This window comes from Lissotriton helveticus, chromosome 9 (assembly GCF_964261635.1).
Source record: "Lissotriton helveticus chromosome 9, aLisHel1.1, whole genome shotgun sequence".
In the NCBI taxonomy this organism is placed as follows: Eukaryota; Metazoa; Chordata; class Amphibia; order Caudata; family Salamandridae; genus Lissotriton; species Lissotriton helveticus.
The window spans coordinates 612685163-612701122 of NC_136070.1; the positions used below are offsets into that span (position 1 = coordinate 612685163).

Sequence of the window (15960 nt, forward strand, 5' to 3'; positions counted from 1 at the left end):
TGAATGTTAAGAAAACTAAAATTATGGAAATTGGCCCAGTGAAGTTTAAGACTAGATCTTGGATAGCAAGAGGTGGGCCAATTAAGGTTGTAAGACATATAAACATTTGGGCATTTTATTTGACAACAAAGTCTCGTTCAAAAGCCATTTTAATGTCTTAAGAGCAAAAACATCATCTTTAATTCATGCTTTTACATTTCTACGTATATCATTGAGATGTCAATTGTTCGAACACCACCATAAATTCTTGGGAGCCAAGCTACATCCAACTATTGCATACGGCTCGCCTATCGCTGGGGGGGAAAGATGCTAAATTATTGGATTTATTAGTAATTGAGACTTTTAAATCGGTCTTTGGAATTCCTAGGTCAATTGGCAAAGCTGAAATCTGTTTGCAGTTTGGTCTCTGAAGACAGTCCATGGTGGTGCAAGGGTCATGAAATGTATGCACTCCTTGCTTTTATAGAATCCTGACTCATGAGCAAATTACTGCTGGTATGAAAAAAAATCACTTTGCTTATACTAGTGCTTGGAGATCCAACATTTTAACATGTTTTCAGAGTTTTGACTTGCAGTCGGGGCTCTGAGGAATGGATACGTTTCGTTTTAAACAGTGCTTGAAATAAAGAGATTAAGACTAACTCATTTATTGCGAATAAAAAGGCCTTATCGGCAAAATAACATGCTTTGTCAGGGGTTAACTCTTATCAGACTTTGCAAATCCAGCCCATTTGACGACTTCTTTTCCGGCACATACGAGGGATACATTTTTTAAATTAAGACTTGGTAGGTACCCTGATAAGGTGGGCACTCTGAATTGAATTGAATACAACACTGGCCAACCAGTGAAAGTGGTACAAAAGGGGGTGGTGATGGACGGAGCATCTGAATCAATCAAACACTCACACCCAGTCAAAAGATCTGGGTTTAATCCATCACCGTTCTTTAGCCCACTCTGCCACCCCAGTTCAGACATGGCTATATGCAAATCAGTCTGACCCTGTGCCTCATGTGAACAGTCCAGCCCGAACTGCCAAGCCATGCCTTCCCTGGACCGGAAACAAGCTTCCGAGGACCGATTTCTGGCATTCCAGCCGTCTTCAGCCCGGCTTGCTTGAATCCAGTGGCAAAGTGAGCAAGGGACTCACGTCTGAGCATACCCTGCCACACTTATGGCGGCCAAAAGCGGTACAAAAGGGGGTGGTGATGGACGGAGCATCTGAATCAATCAAACACTCACACCCAGTCAAAAGATCTGGGTTTAATCCATCGCCGTTCTTTAGCCCACTCTGCCACCCCAGTTCAGACATGGCTATATGCAAATCAGTCTGACCCTGTGCCTCATGGGAACAGTCCAGCCCGAACTGCCAAGCCATGCCTTCCCTGGACCAGAAACAAGCTTCCGAGAACCGGTTTCTGGCATTCCAGCCGTCTTCAGCCCGGCTTGCTTGAATCCAGTGGCAAAGTGAGCAAGGGACTCATGTCTGAGCATACCCTGCCACACTTATGGCGGCCAAAAGCGGTACAAAAAGGGGTGGTGATGGACGGAGCATCTGAATCAATCAAACACTCACACCCAGTCAAAAGATCTGGGTTTAATCCATCACCGTTCTTTAGTCCACTCAGCCACCCCAGTTCAGACATGGCTATATGCAAATCAGTCTGACCCTGTGCCTCATGGGAACAGTCCAGCCCGAACTGCCAAGCCATGCCTTCCCTGGACCGGAAACAAGCTTCCGAGGACCGGTTTCTGGCATTCTAGCCGTATTCAGCCCGGCTTGCTTGAATCCAGTGGCAAAGTGAGCAAGGCACTCACGTCTGAGCATATCCTGCCACACTTTTGGCGGCCAAAAGCGGTACAAAAGGGGGTGGTGATGGACGGACCATCTGAATCAGCAAGGGACTCACGTTTGAGCATACCCTGCCACACTTATGGCGGCCAAAAGCGGTACAAAAGGGGGAAGGCATGGCTTGGCAGTTCGGGCTGGACTGTTCCCATGAGGCACAGGGTCAGACTGATTTGCATATAGCCATGTCTGAACTGGGGTGGCAGAGTGGGCTAAAGATTGGTGATGGATTAAACCCAGATCTTCTGACTGGGTGTGAGTGTTTGATTGATTCAGATGCTCCGTCCATCACCACCCCCTTTTGTACCGCAACCAGTGAAAGTGGACTGTGTGGGTGGTCACATGAAACTTTACTGCATATCGTGTGTGCCTGTCCAAAACTGCTTAAGTACACCTCTTATTATTGAAACCCTCATTTCTTAAAGCAGGAGAGAGATATGTTTGCCAGGCTCTCATTTTATGCGTATCTGGTGTTTCTATTCCATTGATTTGTCAGCTGATAAAGTTTCCAATAATTGCCGAAAAAATGCTTGTATTTGTAGCTTAGATTTGTTTGCTTATGTCCTTCTGAAGGGATTTTTATAGGACTGGACAATGAAGGTCACTTGCTTTTAAGCACTTGGCACTTAGAAGTTTTACACAGTTGTTTGTATGTTGTTTGAATATAATGTACTGAATGTTTTTCTTATTCAGAGATTTTAGCTCAATATTTAGGTGTTTTTGTCCCAAGTAATGTATTTTATTGAATTTTTATGATTATATGAATGTGTATGGGTATACTTTTGATGTACATGTGCCTTTAATATGTATTTGTATGGATTGTGAAGAGCTATTTTTCGATGATTTTTATTAACCAGACAATACATTTACTTCCTAATCTTTTAATAAATAAATAAGCACTTTGAGACTGTCAGCCCGTCGGTCCGACCGCCGCCTGCTTGTCGGGCGGTGTCCTAACTGCGGTGATAGTGGAAGCTGTCTGACCGCCCGCTATCATAATAAGGCCCTAAGTCATAAGTGACTGAACCCAAGCTCGCCGAGTAATGAATACTGCATCTGAGCTCTGATCATGCTAACCCTGAGGTAAAGGACCATCAAGATCAGAGCGGGGGGCAGGAGAAACAGCAGACAGAGGAGAGGCCCTGCCTGATGGCGGCCAGAGGCACTAAATTATTCATGGTTGTGTTGGTAAGCACTGGATTGAAAATGTGTTGTTGTACTGTTGTCTGAATGTTGAGCACTGAGCTCGCACACACTGCCAAACTACTTCATTGAAAAGCCTGTGACTGCTTGCCATTACTACCACTGAGAGTCAGGTGCTGAAGGGGTTGTACTTTTCTCAGTTTTGCAGACCTATAGTAAGAAGAAACCCAGGGCATCATAGGTAAATTACCTCAGGCCCCACGGATGTGGTCCCTTAGACCCTACATGCCTGAGGGTCCTCCGAACGTGGTCTTACACTTTCTATGAAAAGCCTCACCTCACAACCTTCAGCTGCCTTTTATGTAAGATTTTGACTCAAAGCGAACCACCATGAATCAACTAACATGACGCGCTTTCAACCAACCAGGCACTACCTACTGGTGATGGTGTAATTCAGCACTTTTTACTTTCAATCTTGGAAGAATAAAACTGGATGAGTATTTCCATCCTTTTCTCTACCTTGCTTCTAAGGCGAAATCTCTCAGTGGAAGGCTCGCTTGAGTACGTGGGGAGCAATATTAACTTTTTATAGCGATATTTGAAATAGTTGTATGTCTTATGCTCAATTCTAAAAACAACAACCACTCATATTTTATATTGTAAATACTTGTTAGCATAGTTCCAAAGTTCTGGCGCACAGTTCTGGAAAAAAAAACTGTTAGGCTTACACAGTTTCATTGAGAGAGCCAGCTAGCACTTACAGCTGCACTTTAAAGGCATGTAGGCCAGCCACCGTTGCTTGAAAGTAGAATGAGTCAGTAGTGCCTTCCACTATAATGCTGTGTGTGTGAGTCTCTACACCATGGTTACACTCAAACATTCCCCCAAGGGCCACAAAGTACTGTCTGTGGCTTCCAGAGGGCCGCGCCGATGCTAGCAGGGCGAGGGCCGGGGTATTGAAAGGTTGGCATAGGGGGAGTCGAAGCAGATGCATGCTGAAGATAAGTTGTCTATGAAGCATTCTTTGCTTCTTTACCTTTAGTTTAGTTAATGTGCAAATAAAGTATACCTGTTTCACAGCTTTCTGAATGTTCCTGCTCTGTCAAGTGAACATCAGTCCAGTGCTGCTGGTCACCAGGGGTCCGCAATTAAAGGTTAATTATGTTTTTGCTGCAAAGCCTTTCACCATCAACAGCCATTCATCATTTGTCCCTTGCTGCCATTCCTGGCAAAGGCCACTGTCACCCAGAATGGCCTGCTTCTCCTTAATCCCTGCAGCTCTCACCTCCACCGTGACTGATAACTGTGATCATCAGAGCGATTATCAGAACTCTGAGTGTTAGGCAAGAGAGGTAGTGAAAGCATAGCCAAAATAAATGTTTGAGGTGCATTTGAAAAGCTGACTACTTGTAAACCTCGTGACGGTCAACCAAAAATATTGCGTCAGGCCCCGCGCCCAAAAGGTGTTGTAAAAATCATTTTTAATGGTTAAATTTAAATACAATTTTACTTTTCATTTTCTGAATCTAGATTATGGGCCTCACTCAGATCAATAATGGCAGTGCATCAGTAAAGAAAATTAAGGTTAGCACATGAGCACAATCAAAAACCCGCGACAGGTAACATCTAAATTCTCAAACTAAAACGTATCCAATTTTAAAACATCATTCAAAAAAAATGTGAAATGTGTCTCATGTTGTGGTGTGCATTTTACAACACCAGTCTGGCTGGGCTGATACATGCATTATATAAAACGTATTTGTGAATTGGGATGTCAGTGAATCATGCGTCTGTGGGGGACCCCTATTTCGTTCTTCGGGTTTCCTATCTGCACCTGTCTTTAATATAGCACTGATAAATGTCCGTGCTGGTATCACAAATAGTGACCAGGAGACACCTAACCAATGATTAGAGCACAGCAGGTTGTCCCCGCTTATGGTAAATTACTGACTCATTCGTTCTCACCCTGAATAAAGCCAATCTAGCGCTTTGACTGCAGTCCCTGGGAGCTATCCCCATTGTTAAGAGGTGCTCCTTTTAGCTGCAGACCGCAGGCTGCAAGCTGTGTAGCATGGCTGCATGAGTGGGGCCGTATACGAGTTAAGCTCTCTATATGTACTTTGTTTGTACCTATATGAAAGGAAGGAAGATCCCTTCCCTCAATGCTGCTTTTAGGGAGTCATAGGATTGTCAGTCTCTGAAATCACTCAGCCTTCTTGAGAGGGGTGGGGGAGAAATACCCTGACAATTCTTGCCCTGGCCTTTGTATTCCCTTATTGTGAATGAGTAAGAAAGGCGATTTGGGATTAATTAATTATGCAGAAACTGTCCATGGGTTACATGGGTCAAGTTTTGAAAAAGTGGGTTTCCTAACAGTTTATTTATACACTGAGATTATAGAGCAATGGCCCTATAATCTCCAGATATCACACTTTATTAAATTAAATTGGAATTACATACACTGTTTCTAAGGGGCAGATTACATCTTCTGTCTACAGGCTTTGTTCATTTCTACTGAATGGACGTGTTGCCTACTCCATCCAAACACATATTGCTTTGCCAGGTACCACGTCATGGTGTCCTTGTGCTGTCCCACAGTCCAAACACACTCAAAGGAGTATTTGTGTGCATACCCGCATGTGGAGTGTTATTAGAGTGCACTACAAACTCAGTAGACTTTCATGGATTGAAAGCCAGTGGAGTTCTAAAGCTATGAAGGGGCCTCTACCAATACGACTGTCAAAGGGCTGCATCATGATCCCTTTTCGTAAGAACTCCACTGCTTCACTCGGCACCGATAGGGGACTAGCAGTGCAAGGGGAGTAAGTACAAGTGTGGGCTGCGCAGGCGCTTGAGTTGTACATTATACATAAGATTGCAGGGAAATAGAGTAATGTAGGATATCAACTGCCTGGAGTCCCCGACATGATATATGCAGAGGGCGCCTGAGCTATGCAGTGCACAATCTTTGCAATGACCTATGAAGGATATGACTAAACACCAGACATGAGCAGTGCTGGACATTATTCATGCCAGGGGAGGTATTGTGCATGAGGGAATTATTAGCTATGAGGTGCACAAATAATGAGCTGTGCTATAGAGGAGATTTGATGTTCCAGATGCGAGGTGTGCCATATCCCAGGTCGACCATGCCATTCTTCTCGACCGTGTCAGCGCAGCCGGCATTAGGGGAGTGGCACTTTCCTGGCTGACGTCCTTTCTCCAGGACAGGTCCCAGGCAGTCCAGCTCGCTGGATTCTCCGCTCCCCCTCGCCCTCTTGTGTGTGGGGTCCCCCAAGGTTCCTCTCTTTCCCCTCTTCTCTTTAATCTCTATATTTACCCTCTTATTTCTTTCTCTCCGTGAGCTGGGGGTCTCAGTGTACAATTACGCTGACGACCTCCAGCTCATCTTTGATCTTTCTACTCCTGATTCTTCTTCTTTTTTTAGTTCTACTTTAGTCTTTATTTCGGACTGGATGATCACGAACCACCTTAAGTTGAATCCTGACAAGACGGAGCTTGTCCTCACAGGTGGTCCCTCTAATCCCTGGTCCCCGTCTCACTGGCCCCTCTCTTTCGGAACCCCCCCTCTCCCAGTTCCTTCCATTCGCACTCTAGGCATTAAGGTCAGCAATGACCTCTCTATGCATACTCAAGTTAGCTCCGTAATCTCATCTTGTTTTCTATCCCTCCGTCTCATCCGTAAAATCTCCCGGTTCTTTTCCACCGACGCCCTCAAATCCATCATCATGGCCCTCATTACCTCCCGTCTTGATTACGGGAACGGCCTCTATGCTGGCATCCCTGCTTTCGAAATGCGCCGACTACAGGCCATTCAAAATCAGGCCGCCCGGCTCATCTTTCACCTCCCCAAATTCTCTCACATCACGCCTGTCCTTAAGTCCCTTCACTGGCTTCCTGTTCGCTTTCGTTCCTTTTTTAAATTAGCTTGTTTAGCCTTCCTAGCCTACACTCATTCCGCCCCTCTCTTTATTGTTTCCCTGATCACTCCTTACATCCCAGCTCGCACTCTTCGTTCGTCATCTCTACTCCTTCTTCAAGTCCCCCGCTACCGCAAAGCCCGAATTGGCGGCACCCGTTTTTCGGTTTTGGCCCCCCAGTTCTGGAACAGTCTTCCATTATCCATCCGTTCTATCCCCACTTACTCTTCCTTCCGTAAAGCTTTAAAAACTTTTCTTTTTCTCCAGGCCTTCCCCGGTTAGCTCCCCTGGTTGCTGTGTAGAATCCGATCTCCCCCCCCCCAGCGCCAGGAAGCCGCTTGGCCACAGTGCGCTTTAGCAAGTTTCTTTTTCATTTCATTCATTTCATAAGAGCTGTGCAGAACACAAGCTGTGTGTAGTTTGAGCTTCGCTGTGCCTGAAGTTTGCAGGGTATGAACTAGAAGAGGCAACTAAGCAAATTGCACGAGGTGAGAAAGGCATGACCTGTATACTTAACATCCTCACCGACAAGCCAGTGCCTGTTGTAACTATTTCAGGTTGATGTTTTTTCATGACCTATCTTAGGGATTTGCTAATGGATGCATTTACCTTGCTGGTATTCTAGCAATCCTCCACCACCTCTGAAACACAGGGGTCATTTCTCATGGAAATACTTTAGTGATAAGTTGACCTGTGTTTGCTAAAAGTATGGTCGCCCACAGTGTATTGGGCTTGTCGAGTGCTTGTGTTTAAAACAAAACTGTGTAAAAATGTCATGGGTCAAGCGCATTAAAGTTAGGTCGAGTAGAGATTTCAAGTCTGATGCAGTCAAAAACAGTGATCAGGAATCTCAGCTTGCATTACTGACAGTGGTTCTTGTATACACATGTGTACATTTTTCTGCAAAATGTAACGATTTGTGGCTGTGTCATGCTTCCAGACGTTTATGAAGAAGAATGGAAGGAAGATTGGGGATTTTATTTTGAAAACAAATAACGTACCACAAAAAAAGTTTGACTTAAAAAAATGGATGAAGGTGGCACACAATTTTGCTAAACTACTGTGCACTTTGTTTTCAAAATAAAATGTTTCCAAAAATATACACACTGGGCTGGGATCAAGGCACGTTAGGTGGATTGAGCAGGGATATAGGTAAAAGGAAGATCTCAAAATCACTGTGGTACAAACCGATATAGCTAGACAAAGGGGACGGCTGGTATTCGAAAAGACATATAAGGCCCTTTCATCACCAGGATACATGGAAGACAGGTGGTTAAGTGAAATTGATTAGGGTGTGGGGTCGTCGCACTGCCTTGAGGTACTAACATGGAACATTAAATTGTTGCAGGAGAATGTCAAAGTCAGAAAGTTTCAAGAGATAAATTGATCTTTGCAAGATTGTTTTGTTGCAAGAAATGTGGCTGTGTGATGAAACCCCAACGATTGATGGGTTTATCCAGATAAATAGATCTGTTAACAGGGACGCCAGTCTGGGGGATAAATAATACTGGTATCTACCAAAATAGCTAAAAAGAAGACGCCATTGAAAGTTAAATGTAACTGGTTGGTGGCCTGTAGAGTGTACCTTCTGGACACTGACCGAAAACATGATTGTATGACTATAGTGAATGTATATACGCAGGGGTGGGGAGTATAGGGCAGAACTGGGAAATTTCAAGGGAGACCTAGAGGGCATGAGTGAACTATACTCTAAAGATGTATTTATCTTGTTTGGGGATTTCAATCAGCCTGCCCTATAGATTATATCTTTATGCATGCCTGGAATTTTGACTGGAATTTTTAGGTGGAGCAAGGCGAGGAAAGCGATCAGTATCCCTTAAAACTTGGTTTAGCAGGAGGTGAAATGAGACCGAGAAATAGAGTGCTCCCTGTACAAATCGACTAGCCTAGGCGTCTAACCACAAGAATGACTGAAGAGTGTGTGGAAAAAGTAGCCGGATTCAAACAGAGCCAATGGTTAAGTAACGCCCCCAGAAAAAATTGGGTGGTATGAAAATACAATAAGACAGGTTGTTCAGTGTTTAAGGGTTGAAATACATGGAACAAAGTTGGTGACAATAGGAATCAGCGAATTTCAATGAAAGCAAATGATTGGTTTAATAAGTAATGAGGGAAATTAAAAGCTCAGATAAGTAAAGGGGAAAGAAGCCTTAACTAAGGTACGATTCTGCGAGTTATAGTTGCCTCCAGATGACAAATAAAAAATACAAAAGGTTAATTAGGGAACAAAAAAGAATTCACAAAGAGAAATGCTGGGGGAACCTTCTGGAAGCAATAGAAACAAAAAAATATTTTTAAAAATCTGGAAACTAGTTCAGGAAGACTCCGGTAAGATACAGAGGGTTATGACTTGTGTGGAGGTGGAAGAGGCCTGGGAGGAGTTTCAGGGAGAAATATATGAGAGAAGGGTGGATTCCACAGTGAAGAGATCTACCCATTGGACTGACATAAACAAAGACATTTGGTCCCACTTTATGGCAAGTATTGTCAGACCTATTACAGCAGATTTAACAATTTCAAGGGCAACTGAACAATATAATCTCCCAGATGTAATTATAAAGACCCGGCCAGACAGGTGGCCTTAATTCTTTTTTCACATGTTTGGGGTATATTCGATACATGACAGATACAAGAAAATTGGAGAGGGACTATTATGAGACCCATCCACAAGCAGTGAGATACAAAAGCCCCAAAGAATTATAGATTGATAAACCTGTTGGGTGAAGGAGAAAAAGGCCTTTGCAAAAATTGTACTTGGAAGATTAAAAGAATGGGTGGAAGTAAATCATATTGTGCCCCCAGAACAGGGAGGTTTTAAGGAAGGGCGATCTACTATCAATTATTGTTTTACTCTCTGGTGCATCGCGTGGGAGGCAGTGGAGATGAGGGGCAGTCTGTTTTGTTGACTTCCAGGCTGCTTTTGATTTGGTGGAGAGGAAACATTTATGGGAGGCACTTATTAGGTGGGACATCCCAAAGGGTCTCCTGGCTATAATTCAGGACATTTTGGGACACTGAAAGGACCTTGTTGCATAAAATACCAATTGAAAATGGACTAATACAAGGGTGCGTCTTGGCTCCGCTACTTTTTTCCTTATTTAGAACGGACTTTCCATCAGTTCTGGGGAGGGCTAAGGGCGTCAGCCCCAAAATAAATGGCAAACATATTGCATGTCTTTTGTATGCAGATGATCTCGTAATTTTAGATCAGACAGAGATAGGCCTGCAAAGAAAGCTGGACATGTTTAAGGAATACTGTCGTTTTAAATAACTAGTATTGAATATGGAAAAAAACAATGGTTTTTGTTTTGGCAATAAAACAACAAAGTTTAGCTGGTTTTTGGGCTTCACCAAGCTGGAGATAGTTAAGGAATAAAAATATTTAGAGGTTTGGTTTGATAAGTCCCGAAAATGTAGCGCCCATTTGGAATCATTGAAAGCAGGGGCTCTTTCCTCAGTTAATTGTCTTAAGAGATTCTATAAGGACTATGGTGAGATGTCAGATAGACCTGTTCTGGAAGCCTGTGTGGCAATGATTCCATCACAATTCCAATATGGAGCTGGACTGTTTTATCTAAGAGGAAAATGTGGATGGGGAGTTGAGGAGGGTATATAGCTAAAAATCGTACTGTCTCTTTCTACCTGGATCTTCAATGATCCAGGCTGTAAGAATGGCAGGGATGTGGTATTTCTTTAGCCTGATGCCCGGAACATATTGTTTGGGGTCAAGGGCAACAAGTTTTCATGAGTATTTTGTCCTTCGGACAAGTAGGCCCAACCCCCTAAAGCACAAACCCTTTGGCTGCAAGTTTACAGTACCACATTATAGATCAGGGAAAGGCATTGCCTGCAGTTAAGGTAATATTTGTGTCCATGTGTTAATGCTATTCAAACTTGTATTTATGGTTCATTGCTGCAAAGGCTGTATTATTAGAGTGAGTGCTCTAAGTACATGTTGTAAGCTCAGACTGCACTATTGATGGTGGTTAGAGTGTGAAATGGATGCACACGTTTTCAATGTTCATGAATATGAGGCTATGTATACTACTCCCAGAATGCTCTCTGATTAGATGCAAATATTTGCAGAAGCTTGAAAGCAAGCTTGATAAATCTTTGCTTTCAAAATAAAATGTTCACAAAAAAATGCAAAAACATTTAGCTAAACTACTGAAAACATTTAGGTAGCATTTCATTGCAGCATCATTTAGTAAAATGTGTTGTTGATGCACGCTAGTATTTCCCAAAAATATTCATAATAGAAAATCAGTGTAACAAGTTTTAATAAGATTATGGGAAACATAAAAATAAACAAGCATTGGTAAAGCCAGCTGGCCTGAAATTGTTGGTCAGCCTTTTGGTTTTGTCAATGCTTGGGGTTTGTAAAACATTATTGGTGTGGGAGCTGCTGGGCCCTCACCATTATAACAAACATTGGCAAAAGAAAAAGTTGTTTTGGTCTAACAAAAATACACATTGCACAGTATTCCTGACACTGAACAAAATGACTGTGTCAATATGCTCCTTGTGAAAGAACAGAATGCTGTTACTCACCGTGAAACTAGCTGACAGAGAGAGAGAGAGAGAGAAAATGTTAATGAACATAAAAAGTCATGGTTAACGCCAGACTTAATTAGGGGCCCAATTATTAAATAAAGTGCACACATGTCACTAGATTAAGTGCAGAGATATGACTTTCATGAATTCACAAGACTTCATAGAAGTAATGCCAAGAAATAGTACTCCTAGAAAATATTTTGGAACTGCATTTTAGCATGAGCAAATATGCAGGTGTAAATTTGCTCATGCGAAAATCTGAGTGTTTGCAAGTTTACTTTCCCTCCAACCACTTTTTTACCAATCCTGGAAGAAGTTTTATGTCTGCCATTGTCAGTAGTAAATATCTAACCTTTCTCAGGATGGGAAAAGATTAGAGAAGAGCTGGTGAAAACTCTTAAAACATGCAAGTTAGTAGGTTTGCACGACACTCAAAAGGGTATTCCAACCCTGGAACTGTTGCTTACCATTACCTTCAGCCCCAGTATGTAGATTTGCGGATACACTGCAACATAAGGGGCGTGCTAGTATTCAAACCCTACTATGGAAGGAGCCTTGGCATAATCAGAGAGGCTATTTCAGAGCTATTATATAATGAGATTGCTGCCATAATTTGTCGCTGCATTACATAGCACAAAAGGGACAAGAGTATTTTGTTACAGGACAAGTAAAATTATGAAGCAACCTGCCCCATGGACAAGTAGATATATTATTAAATTCCACACCCCTGGAATGGGGACTGATAATGGTATCATGGAATATAATGGCATGCACAGGGCTGATAAGATTCTGGAAGTGCATAAGCTCGGGGGAAGCGCAGACGGTTTCTTGGTGGTATAAAAATGAAATTCAGCAAAGGGAATTAAAGTGGGCAGATGGGGTTATGAAAATCTTGGTAAAAGTTTGTAGGGACCTGGGAACTAAATTGTGCCCACAAAATTTACAGATTGAGATTGTAAAGAGTGAGCTCAGGGCATTAGGCAAGGAATTATCCAGAGGTTATGCCAAACAGTAATTTGAGGGGAAAAATTTGTTAATTTCATCTCTAACTCGTGGCAAAAGGTTGTAGGGTACACTTATGTGGATGCATTACCCAGTTGCTGTTTAAGAAGAGAAGTGCTAAGGTTAAGGGTCAGAATCAACCCCTGCTTTATCAGTGAAAAGATAAAAGTGGCCATGATTGAATGCGAGGGAAACTGTATATGTAGCTTAAATACTATGCAATATATTGCACATTTTATTGGATTGTGTTAATGTTTTGACCGAACAGAAAATGTTTTTACGTCTAATTTTTTTTAAATATGGTATTAGAAACTGTGTACAAGCTATGGAAATTTTTTTTAAAACGGAGCTTCTTTCTTATAGCATGTGCAATAGGAAGTTTTATGATTGCTGTTAAAAAGGTTTTATGTGTATATAGTCAAAAATGTTAGGTAATAATGATGATTGTAGTAATAGTGTGTGATGTATGGTGAAGACATTTAGAGTGGGTATATTTTAAGGTATACTGATTTATAAAGTTTTTATATAATGAATTATTTACTTTTTATCTAATACAGTCTATTTAATTGATGTAATTACAAAAAATGGATATGGTTATATATGATAGGTGTTTAAGGACCTAAACTCTAAGTAAACATTTCTTTGACTGACTGGCTGATTCTGAGAGAAGTCTGTGCTGCCATTAAACATGCAAGTTCGTCAAACTATAAAGAGAGCAGTGGTGCAATTAGAGCAATGATCTATTCTGAATGGTGCTATAAAAACCCCAGCATTCTGAAAGTGCTGGCATATTCAGAGCCTTACAGGGATCCTGAACAAAGTTCACTCATAAACTGAGATATGTAGACTCTGGAAATATTCAAATATTTGACATAGAAACCTAGGGGCCGATTATGATGGCGGACGGACCTGAGTCCGTCCGCCACCATAGAGAAGGAGGGACCGTCCGCAGGGGCAGCGGCGGTCCCTCTGTGCAAATTAGGATGTGACCGCCACCCTGGCGGTCACATCCTGTATTTTTATCATTGCGGCTGGTGCTGCTTGAAGCAGCACCCGCCGCAATGATAAAAAAGTAAGTTGTGCATTTGCATGCACAAAGCGGCAGGCACCTCGCGGTGCCTGCCGCTTTGTGCAGGCAAATGCAGGGGGTACCATAGGTACCCCCCATGTGCACCCACCACCCCCCCTTCACCCCTGGGGGCCCGCAACGGGCTCCCAAACACAAATCCGTATGCCTTTACGCAGCGGAAATGCCGCCGTGTAAAGGCATCTTTCCGCAGACATCCTAATATGGCTGGCGGTGGCTGATAGACACCGCCAGCCATGTTAATGCTTTTCCGCCGCGGGCGGAATCCGCCCGCGGCGGAAAAGCGGCGGACGGATAGTATGACCCACCAGCCATCCTAATATGGCGGTGGGTCTTTCAAGGCTCCCCGGAGGATTTCCCGCATCCTCCGGGCCGGCGGTGGCTTCCGCCGGCCCGGTGGATGCGGGAAATCCGCAATCGTAATGGGCCCCTAAGTGTGTTGAGAGCCCTATAAAATCAGAACGGTGGCATGAACTGAACCATATAAAAATAAGAATAGAAATCCTGATCTAAAGTGAAGAGGCACTATCCAAGCTCTTATACCAGAATTCTGTTACAATGTGTCACCTCATTGTAGGGCACCTAATGGAACAAGTATATTTCAGAACCATTTGTCCTCTGGACAAGTAGATATTTTTTTATAAGTTTCACATACCTACAGCCCATTCTATCTTGAGAGAGGGGTCTATGGTAAAACATATTTTAGGTATTGTGTGATAGCGTAGCTGCTATTAAAAAAAAAAAAACAACAGAGGAGGACAATTGAGGTATTTTTCTGCCTCCTGTGGAGGGGTTGCATTAAAATAATGGAGGTACTATTTTTGTCTCGAACGTAGACTCAATTATCAGATACTTTTGTTTCATATGTGCATTATACAGAGAAACCAATAATTTTTGTCTCATAAATGCATTTTATACAGACACCAATCTTTTTAAATGCATTAGTATTTTAATGCTTTAGTGTGAAAATGTAAATCATGCACATGTAAAAATAAATATATGACCATATAAAAATGCAAAAGGCACACAATCCAAAAGCTGAAAATAAAGCAAGCATTAGCAAATGTATTTGGTTTGGATTAAAAGATGTTTAGCAGGGAAAAAACACAAATGTAGTTTGTGGGTGGAGCAGCGTGATTTTGAGCCCATCCTGAGATACTGTAGGAGTGCACCATAATCATGCTTAGTCAGCACCCTAATATATTCTGTGTGATTAATGTTAATAAGAGAAGATTTGTATTTAACCTTCAATTGATAATGTATTTGCTCATATTTTTGTTTCACTGCTGGTGTGGACAAAGCCTCATTAGTTAGTATAGAAGGGTTTTGTTTTCATTAGATAACAAGTTTTGAGAAGACGAAGTTTGGCAAGAAGATACGTGATAACAAGCAAGGAGGCGAGATCACGTAGAGGAGGAGAATGACCAAGGACAAACGACAAACGTAGTTGCTACTTATCGATGTCAGAAAGGCGGTGCAAGTATCCAATTTGCGCCGGATTCACGGAAAAGCACCAGAGAAAGTCGCATGGGATTGTCTATCTTGAATGCAAGTAATTTAGTGAGGGTCAGAGCATCTTAGGACGTCTCAGAGAGCAGACCTATGCTTCTACTTTGTGTGGCTTTCATGCTATGCATCCATGGTTTAAGTGCCTTCTATTGAAGACTGACACCTTCCTAATTTCACTGTTATTTCAATGTTTCTTAATTTAGGGATGTCCCTTAAAGGGAGTGCTATTGAACTAGTTGTCTGCTTTTTGTTCGATAGGCTGAATCTCTTCGGAAGATTTGTACTCTGTTCATCTCTTTAGAAGATTTGCACTCTGTTCTGTATTTTTATATGATAATGTTGAGGCTGATTTATATAAATTTGTTTCTAAATGCATAATTAAATCTCATTAATCTCTGATTTAGTTGTCAAGTGGATTATGGTGTGACCAAATTGGTTACACTGTATTGAGATTTAATTGTGATGGTTTTCTCTCTCTTACCCACAAGCTGATAGAAAGACCATCTGGTTGAGCATAAATGTAAATCGATACAAGCGCTGTCTCGGGCATTGTCGCATTGAGATAAACCTTTTGGCTTTACCAATGCTTGTTAACAATCCATATCCTCTCTCAGCCGCTCCCCCCCCCCCCCCGCTCCCCCCCCCCCCCCACACAACCACAATATAAAACAATTTTATTTACAGTAGTCGCTTTAGCCCGAGGAGTACAGGGTGTTACGGGGGAGCCAAAAATCTGCCTCTGCAGCCGAGAGGTTCAACACGTCACAGTCGTTGGTCTCCCAGCAGCGCGTGCACAAACAACACTATGGCACACGGTGGCTGCTGGAGTAGGTCACAACAAGAAGCAAGGGGGGCG

The 15960-nt window shown here is 42.6% G+C and overlaps 1 long non-coding RNA gene across 1 annotated transcript in view; it reads right to left on the reverse strand.

Moving 5' to 3' along the window:
• The window catches only part of LOC144782874 (uncharacterized), an 84454-nt gene extending 68495 nt beyond the window's left edge, over nt 1-15959 (reverse strand). Inside the window, exon 1 of the long non-coding RNA XR_013601295.1 lies at nt 15787-15959. This is a non-coding gene — a long non-coding RNA (uncharacterized LOC144782874). The remainder of the gene's footprint in view (nt 1-15786) is intronic.
• Nucleotide 15960: the final 1 nt, after the last annotated feature.